The 22,216-nt window shown below is 45.8% G+C and overlaps 1 long non-coding RNA gene across 4 annotated transcripts in view; it reads left to right on the forward strand.

Moving 5' to 3' along the window:
- Nucleotides 1–3,015, forward strand: part of LOC114015186 (uncharacterized) — a 47,633-nt gene extending 44,618 nt beyond the window's left edge. For all 4 annotated transcript variants that reach the window (XR_008732755.1, XR_008732757.1, XR_008732756.1 and 1 more), the window contains one exon: nucleotides 1,655–3,015. This is a non-coding gene — a long non-coding RNA (uncharacterized LOC114015186). The remainder of the gene's footprint in view (nucleotides 1–1,654) is intronic.
- The last annotated feature ends 19,201 nt before the right edge of the window (nucleotides 3,016–22,216 follow it).

Below are 22,216 nucleotides of genomic sequence, written 5' to 3' on the forward strand. Positions count from 1 at the left end.
GTGTGGCTTGTAGCTCCCTTTTGCACCAATCTGGGCAGCACAGCGTAAAGGAAGCCTGTGAAAAGGTCTTGCACAGTGCCCTCAGCAGGGATTTTGCTGGTTGTCCCCAAGCGCATGGAGGCTGGCACGTGGAAATTTGGCCAAGAGTGAAAAGGAATGCACAAGAGAAAGCTGCAAAGTTCTTTACAAGTTCAAGAAGCCAAAAAAGACTTTTTTTTGTTTGTTTTCCTACGTATAACAAATGAATATTGTCTTATTATTACCTTCCCAATTAATAATCTAAACTGTTCTTTTTTGTTTGATTTTGTTCACTTAATCCTCCACTGCATTAAGCACACTACAGACACTACACGCTAGCAACCTTTTTATTAAGATCCCTGCCAGCCAGAAAGCATTACGACCCACTCTGCACTGCTGAGACTGGATGGTTGGTTGGTCAGCAGGTTGTCTCTGCCCACGTCCAGAAGGAGAGATAAACATTGTGCAGGCCACGGGCTGCTGCAGATCAAAAGATGTCAAGACAAGCAAGAAGATCATAATTTTCCGCCATTGCCTTAGAAATCCTCTGGTTTAAGAAGCACCTGTTCTTTCTGTGACCTGGGCTAGCACACTCTGGGGCCACTTAGTCCCCTGTGAGCTTGACTTACATTTCTGCTAGGTTTCTCTGCTGCATCCTCACACCTCTGACAGGTCTGCAGAACAATATTTAGAGCCATGTAGAAGTTAAAGCACAGAAAAAATAAGGTCACTGACAGTGGACACTTAGGGAAGGGCACAGAAATATGGAAGGTGTAGGATAGCTCCCTCGGGAGGCTTTGCTAAGGAAATCCTGAGTCAAGTGTGATATCTTTGTGATTAATAATCCTTGATATATTCTCTCTTCTATCAATTTTTTGAATTCACTGTTTGAACGCATAGAGTTGTGACACCCACCAATGTCATGTGTCAGTGACTTCCCCGGTTTAACAACACACTGTGTACACCTCTTGTTTTCAAATCTGCCACTAGAAAGTTTTAGGTGAGGTTCCTCTATTTATTTATTTTTATTATGAGCAATTGAATCATTATTCCCTGTTAGCATTCCCTATGTGTCTCATGATTTTATAAACCCTAATGTATTCCTTATGGTCCTCTTTTCCTTAGGTTGAAGATTCCTTATCTCTCCCAGGTTATTTCCCATATAGGAAGATTACCCTTGCCTCCTGTCTTTGTGCTTTTTCTACTACTACTATGTTGCTTTGGAAAGACATGCCATTGCTATAAACTGTAGAGATGTATGGCAAGATGGAGGCATATCACTGTTATAATATTGTCTGGTTTTTTCTTGATTTTTTCTTAACATTTCCTAATATTAATATTAAAATTAGTCTTTTAAAGCTGCTCCTGAACTTTGAATAGACAGTTTAACAGACCTATCTAAGATGTCTTTCCTCTGGTGGCAATAACCAGGCTGGAGCCCATGACTGAATACACAGTTACAATTCTCTTTCCATAATGCATTATTCCACATTTATCAATATCACGTTTCACCTGGCTTTTCATCATCCAGCCACTTACTATTGCAAGGTTGTTACAACCCTGTGCAGTCAGCTTTTGGTTTTATTGTTCTGATTCAGTTCATATCGCCAGCAATCTCTCTTCCTCTCTTTTCCAGATCATTTGTGAAGATGTTGTCATATGATCCATACGATTCATATGATCTCAGCCCTGGAATAGATCCCTGTGGGACTTCACTGGTAATCATCCATGTCCAAGAATACTGCCTGCCTATTCCTAACTTGGTTTGTCTGTCTTTTAATGGTGATTTGCTCATGCAAAGCCCTTCCTCCTCAGGAAGTTTATGAGGAGACTAGCTTGCAGGCTTACCCAGGGAGAGCGAGGATTGTTAGCCTGAGCCAAAATGCACCTTGTCTGGTCTCCACAGGAGAAACAAATAGAGGTCAGCTACAAGGGATATTACTCATGCCTTCCACAGGTCACGCTTTCTGTAGCAGAACATCACCATGGGATGAAATAGCAGAGTGTACTAAGCCAGAGACTTCAAAAGGTTTGGTGTTTAACTGTTCGAACAGAAAGGGCTAGCAATGAGATATTTGCGCCTGCTTGCTGGGGCTCTTTTGGCCCCATTCTTGAAACCTTGTCGTAATCTAAGGACACCTGGCAGAAGATTTGAATGCACATTAAACTCTTGCAGGATGGTTCCTGAGTATGCGTTTGACCAGCAAAGTGCCAGATGCCTGGGAAATTGCTGGGACATTCATGTTCCCAGTGCCGGCAGTGCTGCACAGCACACCGCTTTTGCAATGGGAAGGGGAAAATTCCATCAGGAGAGGCTGAAGATGGTGCTGGCTTATGGGTCTGCTGTGGGGAGCCTGGAGGCGTTTCCAGAAGGGCAGAGCAAACAGGCGGTGACACCTGCACCCATGCCCTTGCTGATGTGCCCGCAATGATGTAAGGCAATGTTAACCCACAGTCCAAGAAGCACTTATCACCAAGGCTCCTGTGTTTCTTTCTCCATGGCTGCTTGGGGCCGAGTGAAGAGCATGCATCTGCCCAGGACCACTGCCATCGCAGGAGCCTGTGTGCTGGTGCACGCCCCCCTCGAGACCTTCCAGTGGCAGTATGGAGAAGAGCAAGCTTTCACTGTGCTTCCCTTCATAACTAAAATTGGAGAGGTTAAGTCCTTTAATTTGCTCCTGATGTGTCTAATTTTCTTTGCACAGGCTGACGCACACCATAGTGCCTTTGTACCCTCTTAGGAATGTGGAGAAGCTGCCTCATACAAATACCTCTTATGAATAAACGTAATAGTTCACCTTCAGTGAATAGTGAATAGTTCAGAGGTCTTTGAACTGGTAATTCCATTATCTGGTGTTGGTAATGAATCATACTTGCTTATAAAATCCTGTTTGCCTGTATGACATTTTTAAGTTCCAGCCAACATCATATTCTGATGTAAGAAATTTACTAATGGGCACTAATAACAGAAATAAAATCATTGCTAAGAGAAAGTGATCATGATATTTCTCCTATAATATTATTATTATTATTTTAAAGTATATAATAATGCAATGAATAACACGTTTCATTTGATGGTAATCTGTAAGACTTGTGGTGAGAACTGGGTTATTGCTTAGCTGCACCGAGACTGTAATGCAATAGGTAAGCCTCTGCTCTGGCAGTCTGATCTGGTGGGCACGTACAGCTGTGCTGTGTCTCGCTGGAGTCAGGGGCTTTCTGCTCCAGAGCTGATCTGTGAATGCAGAAGTGGAACCTACGCACAGTCAGAGCTAAGGGAGGCGATGCAGAAATCAGTGTCACCATCGTTCTCCTTCTGTAGGCCTGCTCAGATGCATTTGAGAATATAAACTCCTAACCAGGGTGGCTCACAAGACGTGCATGCTCATAAGAAAGTTTAACCCCAGCTGGTAACTACGTACCATGTGGCCGCGTGCTCCCCGCCTCCTCCCCCCACCCCGGTGGGATGGGGAGGAGAAATGAAAAAAGATAAAACCTGTGGGCTTTACCCACAGTTTAACAATTGAAATAAAGTTGTTAATAATAATAATAACAACAACAATAATAGTAATGAAAAGGAGAGAGAGAGAGAGGAATAAACCCCAAGACAGACAAGTGATGCACAGTACAGCTGCTCACCACCCGCTGACCGATGCCCAGCCAGTCCCCGAGCAGCCATCGGCCCCTCCCGGCCAACTCCCCCCAGTTTATATACTGAGCGTGACGCTCTATGGTATGGAATATCCCTTTGGCCGGTTCGGGTCAGCTGTCCTGGCTCTGCTCCCTCCCGGCTTCTTGCGCACCTGCTCACTGGCAGAGCACGGGGAACTGAGAAGTCCTTGACTTAGAGCAAGCAACAACTTGGCAACAGCTAAAACATCGGCGTGTTATCAACAGTATTCTCACACTAAATCCAAAACACAGCATTGTACCAACTGCTAGGAAGACAATTAACTCTACCCCAGCCAAAACTAGGACAGAAAGAGAAGGGTTTCACATTTAATTACACTCCATGGTGAAATGAGAACTTGAAGTTAAGTGGTTGGGTGGGCCTTGTGATATCCAACCCCAGTTTGGAAAATTCTGTCTGCAATCATGAGGAGTAGAAAACTCCCTCATTAAAAAAGAAAAAAACGACAAGCATCAATGCTGCCCAACCCGAACAGGATACGAATAGGCTGCGCAGGCGGCGCTGATCTACACCCTGCTGTTTGGTGGGTCTGGTATTTACGAATGCAAACAGCGAAGGTAGTCCCTGAGGTGAAGCTAGTTTCCTGAAGCCTGAGGAGACAGCCCAGAGCAACCCAGCTCATGCGGGCTTTTAGAGACTACCAAACATCACTACTGGGCCACAACTCCCTGCACCCACGGTATCTACCCCTCAGCTTCCCTTCCGTCTTCTCCACGAGATCCCAGGGTGGTTCCTCCTCATTCCTTACATCTGCCATCTGTAATGCCTTCAGATTTCTAAGTGTAACACCTCCCACATCTCTTACTTGACCCTGATTTTGCATCACTGGAGCCCTCAACCATCACTGCAACAGCCCCCCTCCATCACTCTCCAGCCAGGAGAGCATCCAGCTTCCCGCTTGCTTGCCTCTTGGGCTGGCCAAAGGGAAACAGAGGCAGCTTGGCTGTTAGCCAGCAGCATGCACGTGCCTCTTGGCCAGCCAAATGGTATGTGCACTGACACTGACCAAGAGCCTGACCTGGGGACCCTGCAGCCTGGTGGGCCATCTGGCTGCTCCTCGTGGTGTCTGGAGGTGCCGCGTGGCTCCCACTCCCCCTCAGCAGCTGTGGGGCCGAGCATGTCACCTCATGGGCCATATGCCATACAGATTTTGTCCTAGTTTCTCTCCCTGATGCTGCCTGGTTGCTGCTGGGGAGTGGGCTGGGCCTGCTCAGGAGTTTGTTGTGGTCACTGGTAGTCCTTCTGCCAGGGGTAGGGGAAAAATTTAATTTTTAAGGGTCCCAGTGTATGTATAACCTTGAAGGGGGATGCTAAGAAATGCAATGAATTTCATAATCTACTGCTGACAAATCTAAAAGTTTTCCAGTAGAAAATAGCCCTGCTGAGACAGTATAAACTTATGCTTCTCCCTGCTTGTGGCTTGTACCAAAATCTTCCCTAAAAATGAGGTATTTTTGCTGATCTTGATAATGTAGCCTACTAATTCTGCATATGATAATGAGACAACCTGGATTTTAGTGCGGGAATGCGTCAAGGAATAGATGATCTTTCACGAATAAAGCATCTTATTTTCACGTAAATATCTGCAACAAAACAAGAGGAGGGAACTGACCCATGAGCAGACCTGTCTTCGCTCGGTAAAGCTTTTCATAAGGCAGCAATAGCTCCTTAGCATGGAGGATTTGAAAGCTGCTTTAGAAATGGTGCCTGGCTGGTATCACGCCAATATTTACATGTCTGAAACCAGGGCCTTCAGTGCAATCTCTGACAGAGAGCCGGCACACATGGGCTCTGACCTGGGCTTCAGAAGATGTGCTCTGCTGTCAAACAAATCATCTTTGACCAAGCTAGAAAGCAGGAACGTAGAGATATGAAAAGCTTTCATTTGTGTGTTGAAGCACAGTCAGTAGGAAAACCAAACCTGCAGTTCAAACCCTTCAAGGAATAATGTTCTATAAATATTTTTTTATTTAACATGTATATAGCAAGAAAAATTTGGATTTGGTATCTGAGCTCTACTAAATTTCCTCATGTAGGATGGTTTGTGTTCCTTGGTATTCAGTACGCTATTCGAGGGAAGTAGCTTTGCCTGGTGACACTGTTACGGTACCGAGGTAGGACGATGCGAAGCACACATAATGTTTTTGCAGAAGGAAGGCTGTGCAGAAATGTGTTCTGCAGACTGAGAGGTGTTTTGTTTCCAGATGATGGCAAACATGTACGATTTATTGCACTGACCTTCACTTCTTGGTGCACCTGGTAACCGGGAAGGTTTGTATCACTGAGTGAGTGAACTGGTTTTCCCTACAGGGACCACAACACAGATACTGTGCCAGGGAGCAGCCTTGGGGAAAGTGCCAGGGCTAAGCCCTCCCCAGCATGGGGCAGTTTTCTCATGAGCTGGTCCAAGCAGATGAAACAAATTCTCACCTCAAAACTTTCTCCCGTCTTTTTTGAGGGCAAGGTGACTGTTTCCTCTCTAACCTTCAACTAACACAAGCATTCAGTTAATGCATGCTTTTAAGTGCAGCCTTAGCTTTTCATATCCTGTCTTGGAAACTGCCTTGGGAATATCTAAAAGGTCCCAGATTTTCATTTCTTTATGACAAGCTGTTTTTTATTTTAAATAGCAAGAAGATCTTTGCGCATGAGAGTTTTTCTCAACAGCTACCGATACCAAGCCGTTCCGAGGAAGCTATGTTTGATGTAAAGCTATAGGGCAGGTGGGGGTGAATTGTCCTACAGCTGCCTTTTTTTTCCTGAAATTAAATGTTATTAACTCATAGTCAATACTGTGAGATATGCTGGGAATGTATTTACGCCAAGTGCTACTTTGCATCTCCTTCTGCCTGTGGCATAACTGACTGCTGCTAGACACCAGCTCCTAGATTGTGTGGCTTGGTGGTTTGTTGTAGGAAAGCAGTTTTTGGTGCTCTTCCATAGCTTTTGGTGAATCCCTCACACAGCTGGCTCTCTGGCAATTCCCTGCTTTGAAGAAGTATCAGAGCAGTTTGTTCTGCTTCATAAGCTCTAACAGTTCAAAGCAGGGATCAAAAATGATGCTACAGATTTGATTTTATTCAGAACATGGACCACAAGAAAATAGAGCTTAAAGGGATCTTGGGATGCTTTCTGGTCCATCCTCATGCTCCAAGACAGGATCAGCTCTGTCTGACAACATGCTGGCAAGTATCTCAAGAGAAAAAAATCATTTGGGGCCAGCTATGCCCAATAAGGTGATCAGACCTGTCAGGCCTGATCAGGCCATCACCCGTGTATGTTTTGTGAGCACAGCTTAGGCATTCATACTTCAGTATAGTCTAGCACAGGCACAGTCATGAAGCGACCTTTTAAATCCTTCCTCTAGAAGTGCCGTACTAGTCTCCACTGTTTTGCCTGTGGGTGAGGATGGCAGAGCGATTCTGCAAGTGCTTTTTGATGCCCAGTGCAGCTGGCTGCCAGTCTGGTGACCAGTGAGACACTGCTCTGTCACCCCATCTCTCTTCTTAAGGCACAACTGTTACTTTGCTCTTGGATTTAGAGAAGGGTGTCCTATGGTGGTTAAGATTTTCCAGGCAGTATTTTCAAACTATTTCTCAAACATTATTTCCTGGGCCAGTGATGCTAACGTATGAATATAAATGTCCCATGAGTGACTCTGAATGTTGTCACTGAAACGCTGATGCTCAGACATGGTGTGACCCTCGTATCTAGGAGGTGCCAGCAGCATCTGCTGTAATGGCAGCAAAACGATTGTGAGTTTATACTATTAGGCAAGGTCTGTGTCAAACAGAGCCTGGAAACAAGATCTATTTCCAGCTCTGCTGTTTCTAACTCACCTTGGCCCCCATTTACATTCTGTCCCTGTCCCTCCCGTTGTAAGATGCTTGTCAGCCATTACAGGCTGCTGCCAGGTGTAAGCAAATGAAATACATAAAGCATCAAATGTGAAGCCACAAGTGAAAACCTCTACAAATGCTGTCAATTTACCATTGCGTTGCTCAGATAACAGCAGTACAAGTATCGCTATGCTGATATAGCTGGTGTTCGGTTCTCAGAGATACTCTCATGTAAAAGAAAGTAAATCTCCCAAATTGCACATGGATTTATCTCCCATTTAGCTACTTCTCTGGGTAGTGATCCATCAACATTCAGCTGAGTAGCACAAGAGCACCCTGCAGATAACCTCCCTACACCAGAGATCAGCTTGCTTTCAAAGTGGTTGCACGCTTTAATCTGAGACAAAACATATGATTGATACTCCGTGGTTTAAAAAGTCAAACTAATGCCTTATGATTCATCTATGATTTATAAGTAAGTACTTGCACTGATATAATGACGATCCAGATCACCTGATGACTCATGCGTGTTTTAAGGTGTGTGCAAAGTTCCTGCGTGTGTCGCTTGGTGAAACTTCAGGCTGAACCATTAAGTTTGCTGCCTCGGCCATGCCCCCGGGCAGGTTCCCTGGAACATCTGCTGAAGAGCAGCAGGGAGGCCAAGGATCCACTCTTCTCCCATACAACCTGTCCTCTCTGAAGTCCAGACGGGCATGGTGCAAAAGGTAGAGGCACAGTGACACGTTCTCCAGGGTTTTGTTGCAATTTCTCTCCTCCAACAAACAATTGCTATGGCAACCTCACTGCTGCTCAAGTCTTCTCGCTTCCTATTTATTCTAAAACACAGATACAAACTGTGGCTGCTCCAAACATGTACATATTTAAGCCATTAAAAACTTCAGATGAGAAAGAGTAGGAAGAGAAATGTGATCAGCCCAGAGCACAAGATGACCTTGCAAGGCCCTGACTACATGCAAATTTTGTATCTGAATTTTAGCCAGGAAATTGCAGTTTTCATTGATGTTATGGTTTCCGATCAAATAGGGAAAGTTTTTCTGGCTGCAGTAGGCTGATACCTGGTGGTGCTGCTCAGGGAGGAAGGATGCTGAGCACGTGGCCTTCCTCTTGGATGCTGCAGCGTGCCTAGGGCTGGGGGAGTTGGATCTGCTAAAATGAAACATTTATCAAAAGGCTGTAATGACTGTAAACCTTTGCAAGTTACAAGAAGTTTGTGCATCATCTCAGAGGATGCACAACAGGAAGGCAAAGAGACAAACCCCCGCCCCCCAAAAAAAAATCCAGGACTGGGCACAACTTCATCTCCCGTTCCCAGCAGGGTCTGCCACCACATGCACAGCCCTAGGCACCCACAGGTCCACCAGCCTGCTGAGCTCTAAGAAGACACCTTCACCCTCCTCTTATTTTAAAGACTTTAAATGATTACTAAGATGCTTGCTTTATTCAGTTGTCTGTTATTTTTAAGACCAATTTATGTGGGAATTTGAAGGAAAGATTCACTGCAAGGATCTCCTGCAAAAGGTGCCCGCAGCTTCTGAATGGGCTGTGTTTCAGGGATGCCTGCTCCCAGCGGGCTCTGCAACATGGTGCCGGCTGGCTTCGTGAATCACCAGCTTTCATTTTCTACATGAAAGAACACTTTTTCACTGGAGAAAGAGTAACTACGGTGTTTCTAAGAGAAAGGTTTGTGTCTCCTTTGTGCTTAGAGGGTTCCTTGCCCTGATTTATCTCCTGGTACAATCTAAGTAACAGCCCTGAGAAGGGACATCTCAGACCAGCTTCTGATGTGATGTTGATTGAAAACTCATCTTTTCCAACTTGGGCTGCCTATGAATTTCTAGAGCTAAAATCTATTCCTGACCCTGCCATGCAGCATGAATTTGGGGAAAATAACTTGAATTGTCTATGCCTGACCTTCCATGCACTCAAAGCAAGGATAAAAGGAATTAAATTTGTTGGGGTTTACGAGATTCATTGTAATCATGCTTTGAGATCTGATTAACGGGACAGAGTTCAAGCATTTATTGTTTTCTTTGGCTCAGGTTTCTCCCTGTAAAAACAGTCACAGTGGTCATGCTCTAAAACTGTTTGTGTGAGAGGTTTGATGCAAACCCCTAGAAGGAAATCAGGAGCCTTGGAAGGAAAATGCAGAGAACTGCACGGGGGGGAAGAGGCTTTCCTGCAGAGGTGAGTCAGTTCCAGGGGAGAAGGGTGGCTGTGTCCAAAAATAACAGCACCAGAAAACAGGCACACACTGCTGCCCTGAGAGCATCATCCACCTGAGAGACACGTTGGGTTTTATCCACAAGTTTCTTCTGCCCTTTATTCATCAAGCAGGTTTACTATCTGCACTGAATGCCGCCAGACCTGTGGTTGTATTTTTGGAGTCCATGTTAATCTGGCCTTTGAAAAATACCCTGGCCACATTCGTCCCTGGGTCCACAGGCAATTCAAAGTGACCCTGAGGAAGGAATTTAGTCCCAAGGCTTAATTTCTGTTTCCTTACATTATTTGAAGGCAGGTTGATGAACATGCATTTATGTTCAGATTCTCGTAGTTCTCACTAATCACTCTTTTGTGTTTAGGCTGATTATACCAAACTCAGGGTATTCTAGTCGGTGTTACTCTTTGGGTAATGCCGGTAACAAGCGTCTGCTCTTTAGCTTTCCTACAGCAGCATTGCTGCTGAAGGGCTTCTTCATCCTTTGTGACTCTGTAAGTGGTGCTGAGCACAACAGAAATATTATCCTGAATGATTAACCCCTGGCATGTTTAAGGCAAAATCTTAACTATTGGTTTAAGTACATAAACGGATCCCTTTACAATCCAGACTTTTTCTGTAGAACAGGATAACAAGATGTTTGCATTAAAAAGTCGACAGTTAAATTAGCCTGGATGAAATGAAGCCTAGTAGTATCTGGGACTGTCACTTCCACAGGAGTCTGGAAACAGAAATGAATCAGAAATGATCCCCCATGCAGAGAACAGGCCCTGGCATTTTACCTACTTTTGTCTGTCTCAGGAAGGGAGAGAGGAAGGAAGGAGAGTATCTTTAGACAAGAGAAAGCAGCGCCTGTCTCGCCTGCAAGACTTCCCACCTAAAACCCTCACTTAGCTGCTGGCCTGCAGGGAGCCGGCTGGCTTCCCAACTGCACCAGCCGCCCTCCAGCATCCTCCCAGGGACCAGGAGATGCTCCTGGGGAGTCACAGCTTCATGCGCCACAACAGCGTGGCCTGATTACACAAACAGCAGGGTACATGAGCCAGGGCCATGATATTTTTGGCTAGGCTGGAGCCTCGTGTGCCCTGTGTACTATAGAGAGGGAAAGCGTGAGAGGCCAGGAAGAGCTCCTGTCTCAGCTGAGTCCGAATAAGGAAGGCAGGCAGGCTCAGGAGGAAACAGAGCCTTCTCCAGGTTCCCTTAACTCTCCTCCTCATCCTGGCTGATGTCAGGAACAATACACCAGGAGCATCGCTGTACCACCCTGCATCTCTGTGCTTGTTTGTTTTCAATTACAAACCACATTTCCTACATCTGGACCAAATTTAAAGCAATTCCACTTGCTTTTGTACTTAAAACATGGGTTGAAATAAGTCTTTTTTCTCCTTGACGTGCCCATTTAATGCTCAGTAGTACTGCTAGTAAGAACACAGCATGGCTATCTTATCCATCTTATCACAGTAGTCTGTTCAGCCCAGCCTCCTGGATTTACATTGTGTCATTGCTTATGGGCTGCTATTGCTCATCTAATGCCTCATCATAGCGATTGCCCAGTCTATTGCAAATGTCCATTTAGAGAAGGACTATATCAGATCATACTGGTGTCATACTAAGCATAAACGTTCTTTGCAACACATCCAGATTTTATAAGTAGTTAAGTAGAGAAAAACAGATCCTAAATATTTCCAGGCATTTTTTGTGTGAAAATCTGTGTGCTTTGAGCTTTGCTGCAGGTAATGTTAATAGCATCCTATTTCAATAAGGTATTTATCAACTGTGAATAGCTAGTAATGACTTCAGTGGAAACAAGGGTTGGTTTTGATACAGCTAAGAGTTTCATGTTGAAACACAAGCTCTACCTGACCTAAGTGCTGCTCTCTCCCCAGGATATCCTTGTGGACTCCATTATCTGTAGGCTTGTTTTCTTGACGTTGATTTGAATTTTATTTAGCTTATCTTCCCTGTGCTTTAGGAGGGCCTGACAAGAGTCTTTTCCCATTTAAAGAAAGAAAGAAAAAATAATCTGTTGTGGCTGGCTCAGTTAGATGCACAGCTGTTTAATACATAGCTTCAGACTTTTTATTGTTAATAGTAATAAATGAAAAAGCAGTATATCTAGAGGAAAAAAAAAGGTTGTTCATGCAAAAGCTGTATCAACTTAGGGTCACACTAGTAAACAAGGAGGTGGATTTGTGGGAGCTGGATGATGCAGGGCACTGGCATCACAACGCAGCCCATTACTCCAGTGCTACTGGTCTGAACTCAGTTTGTGCTGAATGCCTTGAGATGTGGTTCCTCAGTGCAGCCCAGCAGCTGGTGGGTGAGTGTTTAAATGCCAAACTAACAACAGGATGGAGTGGATTTTTGTTAGCAGAGTTGAATGCTACATGGAAAGAGCTGTGAGCACCCCTTGGGCAGAGCAGTTCCTGACAGTGAGTACAAGAAGGCACGTGAGATGCAGGGGGTGGGCAGGGATCTCCCTCTCACCCTCTCACAGTCAAATCCAATCCCATCTTCAAACTCGCAAGTGGTTTTCCCCACTCTGCTCCCGCAGGGAGCCTTTCCAGACCCTCCCTGCTCTAACAGGCCAGAATCACCTTTGCCTTTTCAGTCCTAAGCCATTCCTGAGAGAGCAGCCCATTTGCTCTTGCAGTGCAACTGCTGACACCAGCCCTGCCATCCCCTGGCTTAATCATCATCCTTGTCCCTAGTGCTTGCTGCACTAATGGAGATCACTACCATCCCCACCCTTTCCCCTGTTTACTAGGCTTATTAAATCAAGCTTATTTTCCTTGCATCAGCCAGGCATTCCCCTGATCCCGATCACCCCCAGAGCCCTTTCTTGAGCCTGGTCCATTTCGGACTCCTGTAGGAGAGCCTGTCCCTCCGCTGGGCTGGCACTGCCTTGCCTATAATGTCGTTAGCTCATTCCTGCATTTCATGCTAAGCTAATTCCTTAATAAATTGCATAAGTTTGGCTCCAAGACATTTAAACTAAAGAAGCCCGATTGCCTGAACCGGCAAATTTTGTAGACCAAGCAGTGACAGAGCCAGCCCTCATGCTGTGAATCCAGATAACCTCATTGTAGGTTCATACTGGTTTAAACCTGTGACATTTCATCAGATTTACATGTTGCATTTTTAAGAACAAACGTGAACTGAGATCTTCATGCAGAAATTCTCTGGATGTCTGTGGATGTTAAGGTATGCTCTACCCATAAGCTCTCAGGACCTTGAAGTCATAAGTCAGAGCACTTGGGTAGGGACAAATCACTTCTCAGGCACCACAGGGACTGCGATAGTCAAAGGCAGGTCTTTTTGTGGTGAAAACCAAGGTAATCTGCTGAGGCTGACACCATACACAGCTCTTGGCTTTTACTGTGAAGTTAAATCCAACTGTTTACAGTTAGAGTGCCATGAGGAAAAATCGGGAAGAACATATACTTAAAGTGACAGTAAAAAGTACCCTAGGATATTCCCAGGGAAGCCAGTCTGAAAGTCTGTATTGGAAAGTTTCTCCGGGCTATTTTACCGCTGACAGCCCTATTGCAAGGTCTCCATAATTGCTCTGGAAAGATCTTGGATCCAAGCCTTGCGGGAGACCACACTCCATTTAGTAATGAAAGAGGTTTACAGTTTAAAACCCCTGTAAAATGGAAAAAAAAGAACTGTTCCATAATCAGAAATTCTTGAGGTGTGGGGTGGAAGGGTCAAGTAAAGATCCTGCTATGCTTCTTCTCCAAAAAAAAAGTAAGCATATTGTAGAATCATTCCTATCCTAGGTTCAGTTTTCCATACATTAGTGATTGATTTCCTAACATGAACAAATATGGGATTTTCCAGGCATGTCGCAGCAGCACAACCCTTCCTCAGGAATTCCTGGCAAATAAGCCCCAAAGGGGTGAGGCCACATTCCAAGATAAAAATTCTGGGGTAGGATGGTTTGCTGAGGAGATACCACTGATCTGCGTTAGTCTGCCTTAAAATCTCACTCACGCACTGACAGCTGTGATCTGTTGGGATCTTCTTGGTGACTATTAGTTCTACAGGCTTTTGCCAGCTTTGATACCTTGAAAAATAAATGCAGCCGAAAAGGAAATGAATACCCACCATGAGGAAGAGGCCACGATGCAGACTTCTCTCATATGAGACATCAGAGAATCACAGTGAGGCTGGTTTTGGTGGGGAACACGGGACAACCCTTTGGGACCCACCATTCCCAGGAGGTGGCTGTGCTGCTTGCTTTGCACTCATGTCTCGTGATGCCACCCCTTGCCTGGGGCGCAGCAGTGTGTGTGCACATGGTGGAGATGGTGGGGGTCACAGCAGGCTGAGCTCCAGTCCAGTGCTGCCTGTTGCTCATCTCAGTCATGATAAACACATTTCTTTGACTTCCATAGCACAGCTGCATCACAGACCCAAGTGTTGCTAGCAGAAGACAGAAGAGGCCTTTCATACTGGAAAAGGCAGAAGGTGCTGCAAAACTGTGTCCCAAAGGCTGTTAGCCAAACTTCCCTAAACCTGCAATTTTGGCTTGTCGTGGCATGGTTTACTGCTGCATGTAACCCAGACCACCCTCTCACTGGTTTCAGGAGAGCATCAGAGGGAGATGCTCTCTGCCTTGTGCCATAAAGCTCTGTGATCTACAAAAAAGCCTTTCAGAGGGGCTACAATCCTTAATTACATGAATTTGGCATAGCGGTGTTAACAAAGACATAAGTGGGAGTTAAATCCAAGCTTCTCCTACACTGCTTACCAAATCACAGTTCAAAGGTATTCTGGACTTACGCTGGGAAACCTCTCACAGACTCATAGAATCATAGAATCATTTAGGTTGGAAAAGACCATTAAGATCATTAAGTCCAACCATTAACCCAGCACTGCCAAGGCCACCACTAAACCATGTCCCTAAGCACCGCATCTATGTGTCTTTTAAACACCTCCAGGGATGGTGATTCCACCACCCCCCTGGGCAGCCTCATCCAATGCTTGACCACCCATTTGGTGAAGAAATTTTTCCTCATATCCGATCTGAACCTCCCCTGCCACAACTTGAGGCCATTCCCTCTTGTCCTGTCACTTGTTACCTGGGAGAAGTGACCGACCCCCACCTGCCCACAGCCTCCTTTCAGGCAGCTGTAGGGAGCGATAAGGCCCCCCCTGAGCCTCCTCCTCTCCAGGCTAAACACCCCAGCCCCTCAGCCGCTCCTCATCAGACTTGTGCTCCAGACCCTTCCCCAGCCCCGCTGCCCGTCTCTGGACACGCTCCAGCCCCTCCAAGTCCCCCTTGCAGTGAGGGGCCCAAAGCTGAACACAGGATTCCAGGTGCGGCCTCACCGGTGCCCAGTACAGGGGGACGGTCACTGCCCTGGTCCTGCTGGCCACACTGTGTCTGACACAAGCCAGGGTGCTGCTGGCCCTCCTGGCCACCCGGGCACACCGCTGGCTCACGTTCAGCCGGCCATCAACCAGCACCCCCAGGCCCTTTCCCACCAGGCACTTTCCAGCCGCTCTGCCCCAGCCTGTAGCGCTGCCTGGGGTTGTTGTGACCCAAGGGCAGGACCCAGCACTTCTTGTTGAACCTCATACAGTTGGCCTTGGCCCATCGCTCCAGCCTGTCCAGACCCCCCTGCAGAGCCTTCCTGCCCTCAAGCAGATCAACACTCCACCCCAGCTTGGTGTCATCTGCAAAGTTACTGAGGGTGCACTCGATCTCCTCCTCCAGATTACTGATACAGACACTAAACAGGACTGGCCCCAACTGAGCCCTGGGGAACAGCGCTTGTGACCGGTCCCAGCTGGATGTAACTCCATCCACCACCACTCTGGGCCCTATCATCCAGCCAGCTTGTAACCCAGTGCAGAGCACAGCTGTCCAAGGCATGACCCCCAGTTTCTCCTGGAGAATGCTGTGGGAGATGGTGCCAAAGGCTTTACTAAGGTCCAGAGAGACAACATCCACAGCCTTTCCCTCATCCACTAAGCTCCTTCTGAAGTTCCTTAAAGGAGATGTAACTTCCTTTCCCTAAAAGGTTTTAATTTTCTTTGAGTAGGTTTTCTCCCCACTTGCCAGTAAAGCGCAGGCCACCAGCCAACTCAGACACACAGAATAGTGGTTAAAACCACTACTTCAAACCGCACATTTCATGAAGGGTTCTTGGAAACATGTAATCCTAACGTTGTGAAATTGTTAAGACACACAGGGCTCTGCATACATGGGGATGTTCACACTGGAAATTTATCAGATGTGTTATTATGAGTGGTGCCTGGTGTGTTATCTGGAGAGGGTGGGAGAAGAACTAAATCTTCTGCCTGATATCTCAATTCAAAAAGAATAAAGCACACCATCACGCTGTGAACGATTCTGACATTAGACTTGGTTGAACTGCTTATTATAAAATATATTCACCATATATTTATTTCTCTTCTGGGCAGTGTATACCCCATGAATCAGCTCTGATTTTCCCTAATTGTATTCATCAACCCTTGTTAAGCAGATTGAATGAATGACAAATTTTTAGCTTCCTGGCTTTCAAAAGTGTTTGCCTCAATTATGTCTGGTACAAGGCAGTTCCCTAGCACGGCGGTGTATTTACCTGCAATTTACCATCTGTCCCCGGTATTTTTACAGTTACAGCAAGAAGATAAAGCCTTAATAAGCAGAAAATGTTTTTCTGCTAAAATCAGGAAAACACCAGGACTTGCAAACATGACATTAATACCTAGCAGTTGTTTCAAATGGCTCTGAGCAGTTTTTCTCAAAATCCCTTAAACCCTCTCCAAATTAAAACTACTCTATGAGAGTAGTGTGCATAAAATGCATAGATTATTCATGCTGATTATTTACTTGCTAAGCGTTGACAGCAGCCAGGGAGGGAACCAGAAATGCTCTACTCTCTCCAAGCCAAGAATGTGGATTTTCTTGCTGTTCATCCCCAATTCTCCCACTTTATCTCGTGACTCAGCTGCCTGATGCAAGGGTTTGCCATTAGAGCTTTGCTGATTAGCTACCCAAGTTGTGTGCTGTGGTTTCTAGACTTCACATGCAATTTTGACAAATGTATGGATTTTATAAATTCCCTTTTGAAAAGCGCTTTGCTGTCCTTTTTTGTGAGTTTTCCTGCTGATAAATGCCAACCACCTGAATGTGAAAGCCACCTGGAAGCCAAAACACAAGAGCCAGCAACAGGGCAAACCAAGACTCAGTTCTCCTCTGAAAAAACATTCAATCACTTGCTTAGTACAGGCGACAACCTCAGTGCGAAAAGGATGTTCCAAGGGAGCTGCCTCCTAGTGCTGATGAACCCAAGGCACCATTGATCCAGCCCCTTGGTTTCCATCAGCTCGGCTCAGAAACAGCCTGCTAGCAGGCACTGCCTCCTGGCAGGGGGTTAATACTCCACGGACGAAGCTGTAACTGAACAGCAGAGGAAAGTTCCTACTGTTTGTGGCTGCAACTGAAATAATCTCTCCCGGACCATGCCAGCTCAGCTGGAGGAAAGGCCCTGGGGGCTAACATGGGCTCTGCTTCCTGTTTTTCTCTTCACAGAGCAAACAGGTTTCTAAGGTCTCCAGAGACGTGCCTGAACCAAAACCTCAGATCTGAGCATCCTTGAACTTTTGGCAAGTTTGGATTCAGTTCTGGATGCAGAGATGCAGGTCAGATGTATTTTCCATAATATTTATCCTCAGAAGGCTCTGCCCGTCCTCTGCACTGCACAGCACAGCAGCGGCAGGAGTGCTGCTGTACCTGTGAGCAAACATGAGATGTTAACAGGGGAGGATATATCTCAGCTTACCCAGCAAACTGTGCATTTTTTCTTTGCCATTGTGCATTATACGGATTACAAAAGTGTGTTGGGGTAAGTAAGGTCAGTGGTTGGCAAACCCCAGTTAGGCTGTGCAGGCAAGCTGGGGAGGGAACAGCTCCTTCCTGCCCCCCCCCTGCAGCTTCTTCCAGCAGTGGGTGCAACATCAGTTAGACAGTTTAGCATTCAAAAAAGTAATCTCCCTTAAAAGCCTTGATTTTACCAAATCTCCATTAGTTTTCTCTTTATTTTTAGGTGTTTGATTTAGGGGATGCAAACTTTATAAATGCAGACGTCAAAATTAGTGGTCTGGTCTGAGACATAAAACTGAACTAAACCACCAGGTTTTTGTGTTAGTATTTACTGCTCTTCCCCCAAAAAAATGCAAGTCAGCAGAACCAGACTGTTCAGTATATACTGTAACTTTTCAGCCATAGTTCACCTGATTTTCAGTTATTCTTTTGCTCCCAGTGATCACTAAATACTGATGATTAAAACGTTAATTAAGAATTAAGACCATTATAATTATCCTTGGAACCTCATGGAAAAGGACCGCCTTGATCAATCCACCCTCATTTTTCAAGCCTTTTAGCCTGAAAAGGGGCTTTATTTCCTCTTAGAAATCAGGGCGCAGATAGCCATTTTAAAGTTATTTTATTTTATTGGTGGTTTCTGATGGCTGAGATGATGAGGTTGATGTCCAGTGTGTGTCCTCACATGTGTCCCATCGGGTGCCACTGATGCAGGCATAAAGATGAAGCCCACAGAGAGTGGCGTGGGCAAGTGGGCTACCCAGGGGTTTTGTCCATCCCAGCCAACACGCTGTGTAAAACTCCTTCCATTTATCATTTTGGCCACATATCCCATAGAAATATTCAGTGCTGCTTGTGATGATGCCACACAAACAGTGCTTGCAAGTGATTTGGCAAGGTTATGTGTCAAATGCAGCTTTCTAGCTAGGACTGTTGGTGTCAAATGATGCTATAGCTTGCAGTTTCCTCATGCTTTCCCAATCACAGCCCTGAAGTGTACAGGTGAGGTTTTGGTATCCCCTTGCCCCCACATGCACAGTGCCACTCTGTCTTTCCAAAAGATAGCCAAAGGATGTGCAAGGTCCTGGGTGCAAGCTCAGCAGTGTTTGTGTTTTCATGCCATCATGATGTCTTCCCACGGAGCTCAGAGAGAAACGTCTTCTGAGCAAAGGGAAGGCAAGGATCTGGAGCCTCTATCTACAGCCTCCCTGGGTAAGTGGAGCTTTCTACCGATTAAAACACCAATATTATTCCATTAATGTAGAAGAGAGTTCCTCCACCAGCTAATGTGCTATTACTTATTAATGTAAAACCACCACCTCGCTGGTTAGTGAATTATTGCTCTTCCTGCAGCCAGTTTTTATTTGTCTCAGAGGGGTTACTTGCACTTCAGGATTTGTTGTCTGGGACCAAATGCAAATACTTCTGGGCACAGCCATGAACAGCACAACCTGCAATCGAACACCATGCCCGGGGGTACGGATGGTGCAGGACAGAGCCTAGACATCTCACCACTGCAAACACTGCCCTATGGGTGAACTGCAGAGCCTGCAGAGGACACGTGAATACAGCCACAGAAGATCGCGATGGCAAAGCAAAACATTTAGGTCTTTTGAAGGAGGGCTGCCTTTCCTCTGACTACATACACTGCTCTGGGGTTGGGTGTCCTAAGGCAATTTCGCTGCTGGTGAACTCACTGGGGAGACTAAAGGCTGAAGAAGTGGATGCTTTTGAGAGAACAGCCATGGCTCAAAATCCTTCACTAAACAGTTGTCACAGTGCTGGCTCCTCCTTTTAGTTACTTACTCATTTTTAGTAATTTTAACTCCAGTATCACCTCTTGTCCTCGTTTTGGCTGGGATAGAGTTAATTGTCTTCCTAGCAGTTGGTACAATGCTGTGTTTTGGATTTAGTGTGAGAATACTGTTGATAACACGCCGATGTTTTAGCTGTTGCCAAGTTGTTGCTTGCTCTACGTCAAGGACTTCTCAGTTCCCCGTGCTCTGCCAGTGAGCGGGTGCGCAAGAAGCCGGGAGGGAGCAGAGCCAGGACAGCTGACCCGAACCGGCCAAAGGGATATTCCATACCATAGAGCATCACACTCAGTATATAAACTAGAGGAAGAGGAAGGAAGAGGGGGACGTTTGGAGTGATGGCATTTGTATTTCCAAGTCACCGTTACACAACAGAGCCCTGCTTCCCTGGGCATGGCCTGCTGAAGGAAAGTGCTGAAGGAATTCCTTGTTTTGTTTTCTTGCATGTATAGCTTTTACTTTACCCATTAACCTGTTTTTATCTCAACCCACAAATTTTCTCACTTTTACTCTTCCGATTCTCTCCCCCGTCCCACCAGGGGTGGGGAGTGAGCTAGTGGCTCTGTGTGGTTTAGTTGTCGGCTGGGGTTAAACCATGACACTTCTCCCCCCACGCCTGCAAATTCTAGGGTGTTCCTGTATGTCCCATCTTACCTCTTGTCAACAAAAGACTAGCAAAGGTAGTTTCTGCATTAATGCAGAGATAGCATTAAAGACAAAAACAGAAGCAGAAAAAAATAAACTTTACTCATGAAGAAGACTTCTCATTAAAACTACTGAATCTGCCCTCTTATCCAAGGTGGCATTTCCTCCTGGGCAAGGAGAAAGCCGGGATGTATGTGCGGGAGGGGTTATTTTTTCTCATACATTGTGTGCTTTCAAATGCTTGTTTGGGTATTTTGATTAATTACCCTATGTGAAAAGGGGTCTCATCCTCCCAGTGTTACCTGGAAGATAATAGCATCGGAAGAAGGGAAGCTGCCTCCTAAGTAAAGGCATTAGGCGTATAGATAATGGCTTTTAGCTTTCTGCTTCCCAAATACTCTCTGTCCCTATGGGGGTTTCATAAATCACACTCTCCAGAGCTGCTCTCAGGCTGTCCTTGCAATCAGACGTGCACAGTGCTTTTGAAAGCTATCACACACACAAGCGTCTGTCTCACTTGTAGGAGTGACAATGTTGTGGGCTCTTGCGGGAAATCCATACATGACTGCGTGGGGAAGGCTTGTGCCTCCAGCTCAGTGCAGCATCCATAGTCTGGGAGATCCCCGCCTGAAGCCCAAGTCAGCCAATGTCTTTCTGAGCTCAGGAAGCATCTCTGAGGACAAAGCCATTGGTGGACATGAAGTCTGCTGTTGCCAGCAAGGGCCACCTTGCCAAGGAAGAACAGCATCATGGCAGGGAGCGTGTGGCTACTTTGGTGCTCCCAGAAAGCTCCAAAGAAGCCATAATATTAATTAACTTTTCAGAATTAATTAATTGAATCTCCTCTGTTTGGTGCCTGACTTAACCTCTCTTCAGCAGAAGTGGAGGGAGACCTAGGTCTGCTCCTGTCTCCTACCACATTAAAGGGCTTCTGCTGGAAGTGCTCCTGCCCATGCCCCAGAGCAACAACCACATCCTCCAGTTTTCAGGTCATCTCCTCCCACACATAGTTTAACCTATTCCTGACTCATGCAGCCCTGGATATGTGTTTGCCTCACCCAGGTGCCACTGCTGTTCCAGCACAGCTGTGCTGTCCCAGTATGGAGGTCTGGATCATGCCCAGTTCTGCACTTCATCCTGTGTGGGTGGTATTGAATTGCTTCTGGCTATTTTTGTTACATACTGGCATACTGATCCAGCAAACATCCTGCTGATGTCCCGTGTAGGAAAGTCTTTAGAAACTTAGCCAAACCAAAAAATCCCTACTGAAGAATTCTGTGGGGCAGCTCAAAAAGCTTCCACCATGTTATGGTACTTTCCCGTGCAGTGATGCATTTCTTCATGTATATGATGCCAGTATTGCCCTTCTGCAGACCTCTGGAATAAACTTTTTTGAATAACCCTGCTCTTTTCTGAGGGACATGGGAAAAAGCTGGACAGGTTTTGATGTTGGTACTGATCTTTGTAGAAATTGGTGTCAGGAGGTGCCCAGAACAACTCTTCCCTAGCGCCAAAGGCTGAGGGCATCCTCCAGCTTGGTGTTGAAGGCATAAAGGGAGGGAGAAGTGGAGAGCAGCAGGGAGGACAGAAAGTGATGGCTGATGATGTGCTATGTCCATTTGTTGTGCTGCCATGTTGTTTGGCGAGCAGCAGTCTCTGCAACACGCCACGTATATGCCAGGAGCTAGTAGAATGGAGGAAACGGATTGACATATCTGCTGACAGCGTTACAGGGAACAGGAGATGGTAGATAGATACAGGCTGTACTATGTCCATAACAACCTTATCACATTTCTTAGGTGAAATTGTTTGAGTGACTTGTAATGGTTCCAGATTGGAAGGTGGCATTTCACAGCCGTGCCGTATGTTAGAGCAGATACTGGCTGAAAGCTCCCAAGACCACACTTGCTCTTGCTCTTGCCTATGTCATTGAAAATAGCACTTCAAGAAAAACATACTTTTGAAATAATATATTCCAGCCACCATAACATGGAAGGGAAGTGACACAGCAGACTGCACAATAAGTAGGAAAGCAGATATATCCGGGGCCAAATTTATCAAGAGACTTTTCATCAGTCTGAAAGAAGTGTAAAGCAGACACTAATCAGAGTAACAATATTTCATTTTATA

The sequence above is a fragment of the Falco cherrug genome, chromosome 6 (genome assembly GCF_023634085.1).
Source record: "Falco cherrug isolate bFalChe1 chromosome 6, bFalChe1.pri, whole genome shotgun sequence".
Lineage (NCBI taxonomy): Eukaryota > Metazoa > Chordata > Aves > Falconiformes > Falconidae > Falco > Falco cherrug.